Consider the following 11,558-nt stretch of genomic DNA (forward strand, 5'->3'; position numbering starts at 1 on the left):
TTAGATGTGACATCAGGCACAGTCCTCTGCCGAATTTTGTTTACAGATGCCGGCTGGGCACCTGTTTCACAATATCCTTTAAAAAAAAAAACTATTTGAATGGTTGTGTATTTCTTGCAATGTTTATATTAAAATACCACTGGCGTAAGCAGCCAGCACCATTTAGAAAGCAGCCCAAGAACACAGCAAGAGAGGTGAATGACAATAGCCTTTGTCGTGGACCCTGCAAATTCGTCTGTCATTGATGCCTGCTATACTCGTAGAGCAGGTGAATTACAACATTGGGCCTGAGCAGCCACTAAATTCATCGCACTGGTATTGAGTTCACAAGGTGTAACAGATTCAGGCACTTGTGCTTACTTTGAAACCCTATTCAAATGTGTTTGAGATTACATTCACCAGTAATAAATGGTATGAGATTACTATGTGTAATAGTAAAAGCTCAACATACAGTCTGAATATCTTTAAAAAGAAAAACCAAAGCAAATTTTCACAATGTAATTTTTATTAGCACTTCAGGAACAACATGACCAGGTGACTAAAATACGTGCCACTTCTGGATGGAAATTTTGTGTTCAAGAATGGTTGTGAAATGTAAAAGGAAAATATTGGCATTCTCCTTGTACCATCAACTGTCCAACATCTGCAAGCTGCAAAGGTGAACACACTGTTATGTAAACAGGGCAATGTGCATGCACTGATACAAGTTTGTTTGGCTGTGGTAGAGAGGACAAAAAAACATTGTAATTAGCATGCACAAATAACAGAAATGAAGGCCTAAAATCAGCTCCCCGAGTTTAAATAGGTTCCTAGGAGTCTGCATGTCAGAATTCAGTCTGTTTTACTCTATCATAATTGCTTATTCCTTTTCTCTATTTTAGTGTGCATTTACCTGCCAAGCAATCATGATCTAAATAGATTGCAATACTCTGGTGTTCTAGCACTATGAAAGAAAAGAAGAATTAGGCGGGTAACTAGTGACGGCAGGGCTCTAGCTTGTCCACGGTTCCCTGCTCAAAAAACAAAAGTGGCCTTGTTAGTACCTTGCATGTGTACTTGTATTAGTTGCAATAACCTTTAAAAAGGTCATTCTTCCAGCTTTCGCTGTGACAGTCTGCTGCGTGTTCCACGGAGGCGTCAAGATTTTTCGTTACAGCAGAGCGAAGCTGTATCAGCGGAAAATTTTGCAAAGCGGATATGTGCCAAGCAGCTCTCAGCAAGCTTCGCATAGAGTAAGGGTGGGAAAGGGAAGCGAGAGTGAAGAATAATCTTAGGAGGATCAGAGGGCATAAAGCATAGCATAGTCTATCATTGTATTAAGGGCAACAAGGTACGAAGTCACCCCCTAATGGATGCGCATCATTTGTGTACTCGGTAGGACAGCGTCTGCACATTTTTCATAAACTTGGCTATCAGTGCTTAATAAAAACATCACGCGAAAGTCCTGATGGTCATTTCTGTGAATAATTTCAAACAAAAAGAGTTTTTACAGTCAAAATAATAATCTTAAATGAAAAAAAAAGCAGAGTTGTTTACAGGCACTTTCTGTTTACAGAAACTGTACAGAGTGTGCACATTGCACGTAATTGCTGCTAGAGAATACTATTCCCGAACAAGCTTATTTTATGATATGCCAGCAATCCCTCTAAAGTACGCTCATACACTGGTTTGCCTCAATCAAGGGATGGTGTGGCGCAGCATAAATAAGCATTCAAAACTGTATGCACATATAGCTGTTATTGCATAATATTGTCGAAGCTTTTCAGAAATACATTTTTGGTTACAGTGCGAGAACAACAGAAACTTAAGAAGGAACACAAACGAGCGATTTAGGTGTCCCCCAGCATTCATTTGTACTCTTCCCATTTTCGTCATTTTCGCACCGTAATTAAAGATGCATTCGTACCAACTAGCCAAACTTTCAATACTATTGCAATGTACTTGTTGAAAATAATTGTCCGGAAAAATTTCAAGAAATCGGCACCTTCTTGTACCCACTTTTGGCATGATTCTCTTTCGGATGGGAATACATACGGCTCCATAAAAAGCAAATGAGGTTGGGATGGGGCAAGGCAACTTGAATTCAAGAGTGAATATCAACCTATAACTTTGGGGCCGATATGGAAGTAGGCAACATATGGGCCAGTTTATGCTAGCAAGGCATGAGTAGTCAACCAGCAGGCTCTGGCACGCATCACATTGAGCGCTTTCAGTTTCGCACTGAGCATCGCAGCCCCATGCAGATGTAGAAATCGTCCCCACGGAAGCATTGACTGCAACCACGTGTTGTAGCCACAAGTCGTTAAAGACATTTTAGCCCACTCACGGCTTGACCTGAGCCTGGGTGAGCCTACCCGTGAATCTGTTAGTGTAAAACTAGCTTTTCGGTTATGGTGTCAATGCTCTCTCGCCAAATATCGTATAATGGGGGCTTTGTAATATGCCTTTTGGTCTTGCACGTTTACATACGAGTTAACAGTGATTTAAACATGTAACTTACGACATATATATTTATCAAGAGCTCCCAGAGAAACAGTTTGTGGTGGGAGCCTTTCCTCTAACTCGCGTCTCTGATCAATAAATATTGAGGTGGCGCATGGATGCTAGTGCGTAATGTGCGTGAATATACTTGGAGTCTTAAGCAGACATAATGCTGAAGTTCAATTGACAGAACCATAGGCCGGTGATAAAAGGTGGAGCTCACTTAGACTCGGCAATACTTTTCTCAACAAGACTTACTCGAACTTGTACTCGCCTAAATATTACTCAGCATGTCTGTCTAGGCAAATTGACTCTTGAGTGAGTTTGTCAACTTACAGTTGTAGCCAGTGTTAAATTTCACAATTCAACCTTCACTCATACCCCTGCCAAACACCCTTCCTCCGAAAAAGAGATTCGCCCTCAGACACAAAACGGAGAGGGATCTCTTGTTTAGAAGCAGTCTTTTCTGGAAACAGGGTTCGTCGCTCTCTTTCACGACCATAAAAGAGTAGCCGCAAAACCAGTGGGCACCACCAGTTATGAACTTATGAATAAATGAGCAAATGTTTATTATTCTATTGCCTGGGCTTATAAAACTATCTCGTAGAAGGTTTAAAGAACCCTTTAATTGCTATTTCCTTGTGAACTCTCTGAGCAGGTCGGATGCATTGGGTATATTACATGAAGATTCAGAGCACATCACATGCACGGTCTCAAGAAACGTGGCACTGCGCCAGTAACTAACGTCGGTAACCAAAGAGACCTGGATGCGTGCAAAAAGCAACAGATACAATTGCTGTAGAGGGAACAGACTTAATAGGCTGAGATATGTAATTTTGTCTTGCCCGGTCCTGTTTGTCGAAGCTATTCTCACGCTTTTGGAAGCATGTTTAGAAAAAAAACACTAAATAGGGGTTCTTGGTGCCATGTGTCTGTGAAACATTGCCTCCTCATTAAAAAGTCTTTCTTTAAACTCTGTAAAAGATCGCTTATGCAAGAGAGTTTTATGTGCTTATATAACGTCGTTTCCATGCCGATGGTGGCACCAGCTTTTCCAGTGGTAGGTTTCATGGTCACTATTGCAGTTAAAAAGTATGTGCACTGCAATCACACCTTTATTGAGGGGTAATATTGAAATTTGGTTGTTGTATACTCAGCAACAACTCATCTTGATGTTGGAGCACAGGCTATGGAGGCGGGGCTTCTGCACATTTGTGTTGCTCTGCAAGTTGGGCAGTTTTCGAATAAAGGAAAATTCTAGACGCCTAAAACACCTCAAAAGGAACAAAGAAGCACAGCGCTTCTTCGTTTTTGTGGTGTTTTAGGCATCTAAAATTTTCCCTCATAATTATGTACCAACTATATTAGCAAAAAATACTTCTAAGTTTTTGGTTGATTTTGATTTTGCTCGCTGGCGTTGTTAAGGCCTATGGGAGTGCACACCAGGCTACACAAAGGGACAACACAAGAGTCAAGTGTCATCTGTTTGTGTGCGTGTTCGTTCTGTAACCTGGCGTGCACTGCCATATGCCGTAATTGCTAACGAGCTAGCCCGCAAGTATGTCTTACGTATCGTAAACATTTTTAAAATTATATACATAAAACTGTGAATGGGACAAACATTTCGATGGTTCATTTTACATTTCAGTGCTACATATTACGAGTATCTTTTTCTTGGAGAAGTAAAAAGAGCGTTTGCAGCCGCACACTGATCTATTACTTCATGGACGCCATGTTTGCTTTGGAAAATGGGCGTGCTTAAAAGGTAATGCTAAGAAAAAAAGGGGGGAAGGCATTCTTGCAAAGTGAACAATAACAACATTTTACGTATTACTTCCAGTGACGGAAGTGCTGCTTGAATTGCTTCAAACTGCGCTAAAAGAGAATCGCTGCGCCATGCTACTCCAAGCAGTAATTTTTGTTAGTAATTGCTCCAAACCTGCTCTGAAATGACACTGAGAAACGAGAATGACGAACTTCTAATGCTTGAAAGAAACCGAAAAGAATCTGCGTACCATCATCCCAATGTGCTGCAGTAATATCAGGTCTGATCTCGTTTGTGTGGCAAGAATTGGCATATTAAGCATATAGCTCATTTGGCTATATTCTTTTTCTCAGCTAGACATGCAGGAAAGTGTGGCGAAATGTGAAAATGAGCACGATTGCTTTCATCTCATACCGATTATCTACTTCTTTTTTGGCAGCAGTTATATGGTTTTATGGCTACTTCTAAAATCTGGCGCTCAACTTTTTCTGGTACGATTTGATTTCTGCCACAAATACTGGTATTTTAAATAGTAGTTAATTTCATAGCTCATTTTTGACAACCTGCCATTGTTTGCTTCATGAAATGTTCATGTATTATTGTATGTTAAATATATTTTATAAAAATATTAAAATTTGTGAGATGCTTTGACAGCACTCTGAACTCCAAACAATGTATGCCAAATTTAATATCTACTCCTAAAACATCAATAGCTGCTCTAAGCTAGCATTATTTTCCACTCCGAAAATGCTTATGGCTGCTCCAAAGCAGTACTTTTCCTGCTCCAAAGTATGCTCCAGAAAGTGAAAAGCACTTCCACCACTGTACTTCCTGCAACTGTTTAAATCTCATAATAATTAAAACAAAATTTACTTCAGCAAAGCCAATGAGGAAATTATCAGTAAACTTGGTACTATTTCTTTTTTTTTGTAAGGTAGCTGGCATGGGCTTCATTTTTGTAGCTTCCATAACGCTGTCAATTCACTGAGCATAGATGTGTTAAACAGTAGCTACAGATAGCACCCAGAGAGCATGATGCTGCTTCTTCAGAAGTGGTTGGAACTTTTTTTTTAGGCATTGTTGAGCTCGGAGACATAAGCACACATTAATCCTTTGTGTGACTGCAGAACATTTATGTCCCACTTTTCCGTCTGCAGAAAAAATTTTCTCCCACATCACCCGTTATAATTAGCATAATGTTAAATAACTTATATCGTACCCAAGTCTTCGTAATCTTGAGAAAAATTCTTTTACCACGCTTTCAAAGGGTAGATGTAGTATTACAGTGGCGTTGGCTTTCGGTCAGTTATTTATGATGGCTTCTGAGTTTTTATCTTCCTGCAGACATAAGGGAACATTAACCCTTTGTGCAACTGCGGAACACATACTTCCGACTTTTTTTGTCTGCAGGAAACCTATCATTAAATATGCTGGATGAGTTCCTCTTTTTCTGGTTTTTGAGAGAGGCAACGTTAGCTTCCAGTCATAGTGAATTTTTGTAGAGTTGCGTAATAACTTGACTGATAAATGCATCGTAACGATCCCCTGCGAAATTTTCGCCCTCATTCCTCAGCACGATTGCGAATATTGATGCTTCAAAATATTTTCTCGATATCACATGCCCCTTGAAAAGAAGGCATATGTTCAGGGGCATCTGTACTCGAAAATTTCAACACCATAAGCAAAGACAGCCAAATACACAAAAAAAGTGGTTGATGTATGCAGTGGAGTAAAAGTAAGTCTTGCAGGAACAAACCAGAGGACTTTCAGGCAAAGTTAATAAGAGGCACAATTGTAGGTGGTGTTCTGTTGAAATGACCACACAGCTTTCATCTTCACAACTTGAGAAGTGATACTCTTTGCTACTTGCTTTGGCCTTTTTATCCCAAAATACCCGTTTACACAATCCCGAGATGGTGCCTTCATCAGACTGTGTTTTCCCACTTTTTGAAAACATTCTCATGAGTCACTGGGCCATATATGTCCCAATTTTTTTTTTTCTGCAAGCTACTGGCCTGATTCTGATTAAATTTTTCATATTTAATGAAGCAGATCAACGTCGTTCTAAAAGGCAGAGGGTACCACTCTCAGGCAGAAGAGACAGCAACGGTAATTTCCTTGTAATTTGTAGCTTATATCAATATGCCACACCGTGTCAAAACTATAGGAGTACTTATGTACGGTTAATAAGAGGCACAATTGTAGATGGTGTTCTGTTGAAATGACCACACAGCTTTCATCTTCACAACTTGAGAAGTGATACTCTTTGCTACTTGCTTTGGTCTTTTTATCCCAAAATACCCGTTTACACAATCCCGAGATGGTGCCTTCATGAGACTGTGTTTTCCCACTTTTTGAAAACATTCTCATGAGTCATTGGGCCATATATGTCCCACTTTTTTTTTCTGCAAGCTACTGGCCTGATTCTGATTAAATTTTTCATATTTATTGAAGCAGATCAACGTCGTTCTAAAAGGCAGAGGGTACCACTCTCAGGCAGAAGAGACAGCAACGGTAATTTCCTTGTAATTTGTAGCTTATATCAATATGCCACACCGTGTCAGAACTATAGGAGTACTTATGTACGGTTCAATTGACAGGGTATAAGAGTAGACTTGCTGGTAGTGATAATCATAAAAACGTGTGGTGCACAAAAAAGACAATAGAAAAGACTATGGGACGATGCGCTGTCTGGCGCACCATCCTGTTGTCTTTCTTAGTCCGCGTATTTGTCATGCACCACACGTTTTTCACAATTACAGGATTAAACATTTTCTTTTTCTCCACCCTTTTGGGTATTTATCACTCTGTTTTGTTTTTTAGGGGCGAAGCTCCTTAGGGCGTGGGCTGTGCGTCCCCTGTATGTAGCCACCTCTAGTTTAGTTCTTGCAGTGTTCACTAGATGGCGGTACCGTCCCCTGTATGTAGCCACCTCTAGTTTAGTTCTTGTAGTGTTCACTATATGGCGGTACCGTCTCCTGTATGTAGCCACCTCTCGTTTAGTTCTTGTAGTGTTTACTAGATGGTGGTACTTGTAGCTGATGATGAAAAGATGCAAGATGTTATAAACTAGAAAGCGGTACTTGTAGGTGATGAAAGACGCGAGATCTTATAAAATAGGAATGATGTCACATATGGCGCGTGTCATTGGTTGAAGGCAATCGTTCAATTTAGTGCGGCGACGTACGCTAGGGGGAGCGATGTAATAAAATCGAGTGGGCAAAATGTACAGAGGATTCATGGTTTACCAGGTTTACCTCCGGAGCTTCGCCCACTCATCATCATTCACTTCGTGGATATGGCGGCACTTTTTTTGCAGACTCTCTATGTAAAGTATAAAGAGAAAGCGATATGCTCTGCATTCACAATGCTGATCTTACGCACGGCCTCCAAGAGATGTGGCCAAAGGACAACCTGCAGAATCTGTTCATTCAATCGGCGCCGTGATCTCCAGAGCAAAAAGTTCATCTTTGCTGAAATGTGAGATACTGAAGCGGCAGAAAGCTCCAAGACATGATCTATGCAAGCAACATTTAGAGGAGCTGCAAATAACAAAAGAAAGGAAAGAATAAAAAGTGTATCCATAGTATATATGTACTTTCATTACATTACGATAACAGTATATCTGAATGAACCATCTAAAACTTGGTGAATCAGTGGCACTGATGAATACTTGTCGAACTGTGGAAATATAAGAAGAAGCATACGATCTTACCATACGCATTACCGCTGCTTTTTTTCTTTCCCTAAGAAAGCGCGTGGTACAGCTAAGCAGACCTAGGAGCTGACGTCTCGGGGCAGAGCACATGTTCAACATAGAAAATTTTCTTGCTTAAAACAAGTCGCTCTAATTAAACTTTGCTCAATAAATTTTCTTTCTATGCCCTTTCATACACGTGCAAGCATGAAATTTTAATTTGACTGCATCACCAAAGTGCCTAAACATAAATTGTTTATTTAAATTATACTTTTAGTGCCAAACAGTGTACAGAGGAGAGTGGTAAATACATTTACGTTATAAAATGTTATGCAAGACAGCTTGAAAAGATTAATAGTCTGAGTTGGTGACTGAGCAGAGTAGGTGTTTCTATAAGCGATGTGGAAACTCGCAAAGGCTCAAGGGGTGCACGCAGACTGCACTGGCTTGCGGTTCAATGGCTCTCCATCTGTCTGCTGGGTCACTCCTTGGGTATTGGTGTGCTCGCTTACTTGATGGCAACTCAATGTGTATGTTGTAAATTTCTAGCGCACGTTAGCATAGCCGCACCTACGATTGATCATGAAAGGGAAGCATGTGCTGTCATTGCAAAATAATATTTTCATTTCAAGTGGCAATCAACGGACCGTACATGCTATCAGGATTCTGCATTGCTTCGGAATAATAAGTGGCGTGGCCTTGGTTGTCACGTCTTTCAACAATTCTACACTTGCCTATTAACCGAGGTCATCGACTAACGCTCTTATTTTTACGTGTTTCCATCTGTGGGGGCGCTCAGCTGTTTTTGCATTCGTAGTTCCACCACAGCTCATATCAATGTTCATTGTGTGAAAGGGGTATCCAACATTACTAAAACTATGCGTTCAGCGGCCTGGCAAACTGTCCAATCATTCGTTCATGATAACCTTGACTATAATGCAGCGCTGACAAAGCTTTAAAAAGCAAAATATGTTGGCGATAATTTTCTGTAGCTAAGTCGAGCTTATTTGGCATTCTTGTATTTGCACCGCGTTGGTGAACAGGCTGGCCGAGACGACACTCACATCATAGCCGAGCACCGTGCTTGTTATGCATAGTTACTTGTTCTGGTTACACAATTACACCCATGACCACTGCTTCTTTTCTTTTCGCTCAACTTCTGACAACCATTCGGCGAAGTGTCGCACATCAAATATTGACACTCGATGTACCGGATTGTGCTAAATGTGATCGCCACGTAATCTTTACGAGCAAAATATTGTATAGCTGTTCTATAAGTAGAATAGTATTTTCTTGTCTACATAGTGCTACTGACATTTACTCCCACTGGTGCGAGGTCGTCGCTGCCAGAACCACCGACTGATTTCATATACATCCCTGCAGTTGACGTCATTGACAAATGCTGTGTCATGGATTTAGTGGTGTCACCGTTGGCCTGATGTCGTGCAGCTGTTGGCTGCTGTGTCACGCTGTTTCCGGTATCAGGGTCAAAGCTGGCTGTGCAGTGGCAGTGCGTTTTAGTGTAAACGCCATATGCTTGTCATAACTGCGTATATAGTGATTGTGGTTGTGCTGATGAAAAACTACACATTCAAATGCCTTTCGTGCTTCCATCTTGATGCCTCAGTTCCTTTTTTATCATGCCTAATGTCGACATCACGTAGTCAATCTGCCGTGGATCTTTTCTCGGAGTGTCTGCACGTAAATACCAAATGTGTCAGACAAACGAAACCATCAATGCAGAATTTGGGACAACATGGCCCACTTGACGCCAGGCATCCAAAGGCTATACCACTCACTGTGGCTGTATCCTTATTACTACAAAACCCACTTCAATTTTTAATCTTCATTCCAAGAGAATTGTAACATCTCTTTCTCTTTGGTGCACGAACTTGAGCAACCGACAGCTCCACAACCAACCATGATTACGCGAACGATTAGATTGCAACACCATCGAAAAAAAAAAAAAGACGTGTCTACAGCTCCAAAAACGCGGCCAGTGAAACAGGATATCTTGAACAGGCAGCCGATGCGGACGGCTCCTCCCATAGGCTTTTGCGTGTTAACGCCTCACCTATTCAGATACTCTCTTTCACATGAATGAATTGAAGAAAAGGTTCATGTAGCAACTTGGCACTTCAACTTTGATGTTGCCATCTATTCTCATTCAGTTGTAGCAAGTAGTGTGACACCCCCACTTACACATTCTACGTTTACGTTCCTTGTTCTTTAAAACTGCTTGACCATCGACCTCAGTGCTTCTTTGACACAGTTACTAGCAACTACCCTGGCGTGTGACGCTACTGTATATCTTGTAGAATTGTGGTTTTGGGATGTTAAACCCCACATATCAATCAAATCTTGTAGAATTAAAAAAAATATCAGAATGGGTGCAGAATTGCTGTTCTGCTTTCATTAAAATGCATATCGAAACAGAAAGGCGCACGCCAGTGGGAGGGATAAAAAACTCCATTCGTTTTGTAGCAACTAGAAGCAGATCAGAACAACCCGTGCAGTATTAATGAAAAAAAATATTTTATGAACTCGTTTTTCTTTGCTAGATACAACATTCTTTGGAATAGAGAGTAATGACAAGTGTAGGAGATGTGATCAGTAGTAATCTGTCGCAGCAAGTTGTCATTTTGCCCATTTCACATTCACATGATAATTGCTACAAAGAAGACCCTCTTGAATGTTATTTGGCATTAGCATCTATTCTCATTATTTCGAGCAGTATTGTATTGATGTTTTTTTCAGTCAACCTAGGTTGTACCCATAATGGCAAAATTAAACAGCTTTTGAGGATGGCAAAAAAAAAAATTTCTTGCAATGATAGTTAAAGATAAAATACTGCACTAAAATGATTGCCAACAATTTTTTCGAACAGAAACTGATTGGTTTCCATATAGTGTCATTGTGAATAAACAAGCATGCCAACTTATTTCCCACCTGTTCAGTTGTGCATGGGCTAATCTATGAACCCGAAAAATGAAGAAAATGCAATGTGCATCTGTTTTTCAAACCACGGCAATCGTGCCTGCTTGAGATGCTACGTGTGCTGTCCATCGAGTCTCAACAGTACAGCTGTGCTAAGAATGTCAAAAACGGAAGCTGGCTTGCTCACGGGTGCACCAAGAATACATCGGCGGCAAACCAGTACAGCAAGGACAGCAGCCGGTGGGAGGCCGCAGTGACAAAAGCCTTAGTGCAGAAAACAAGTCCACCGAACTTCAATTTAGTACAGCGAAAAGACAGGTTACACAGAAAAATGTGGCCCTGGATTGCTTTGTGAGCAAAGCTGTCAACCCTCTCAAATCACACACCACTGGTTGCGCAACTAAGCACAAAACTCGGTTTGTGCCATGTGTAGTGGGGGTTGTTTACGCGATTCCTTTCTCATGTGGTATGTGGTATTTCGGCCAAAACGGGGCGATGCCTTAATGAAAGGCTAAAAGAGCACCATTATAATGCTCACAAAGCAATCCAGGGCCACATTGGAATTCACTGTCGCGATTGTGGATGTACCCCCATGTTTGACCAGTGTGAAGTGATAAAAAAGCACCCGTCGCAATTAACTCGGGAAATTATAGAAGCGCATTGTATAGCAAGAGCTGG

Source organism: Rhipicephalus microplus, chromosome 3 (assembly GCF_043290135.1).
Source record: "Rhipicephalus microplus isolate Deutch F79 chromosome 3, USDA_Rmic, whole genome shotgun sequence".
NCBI lineage: Eukaryota > Metazoa > Arthropoda > Arachnida > Ixodida > Ixodidae > Rhipicephalus > Rhipicephalus microplus.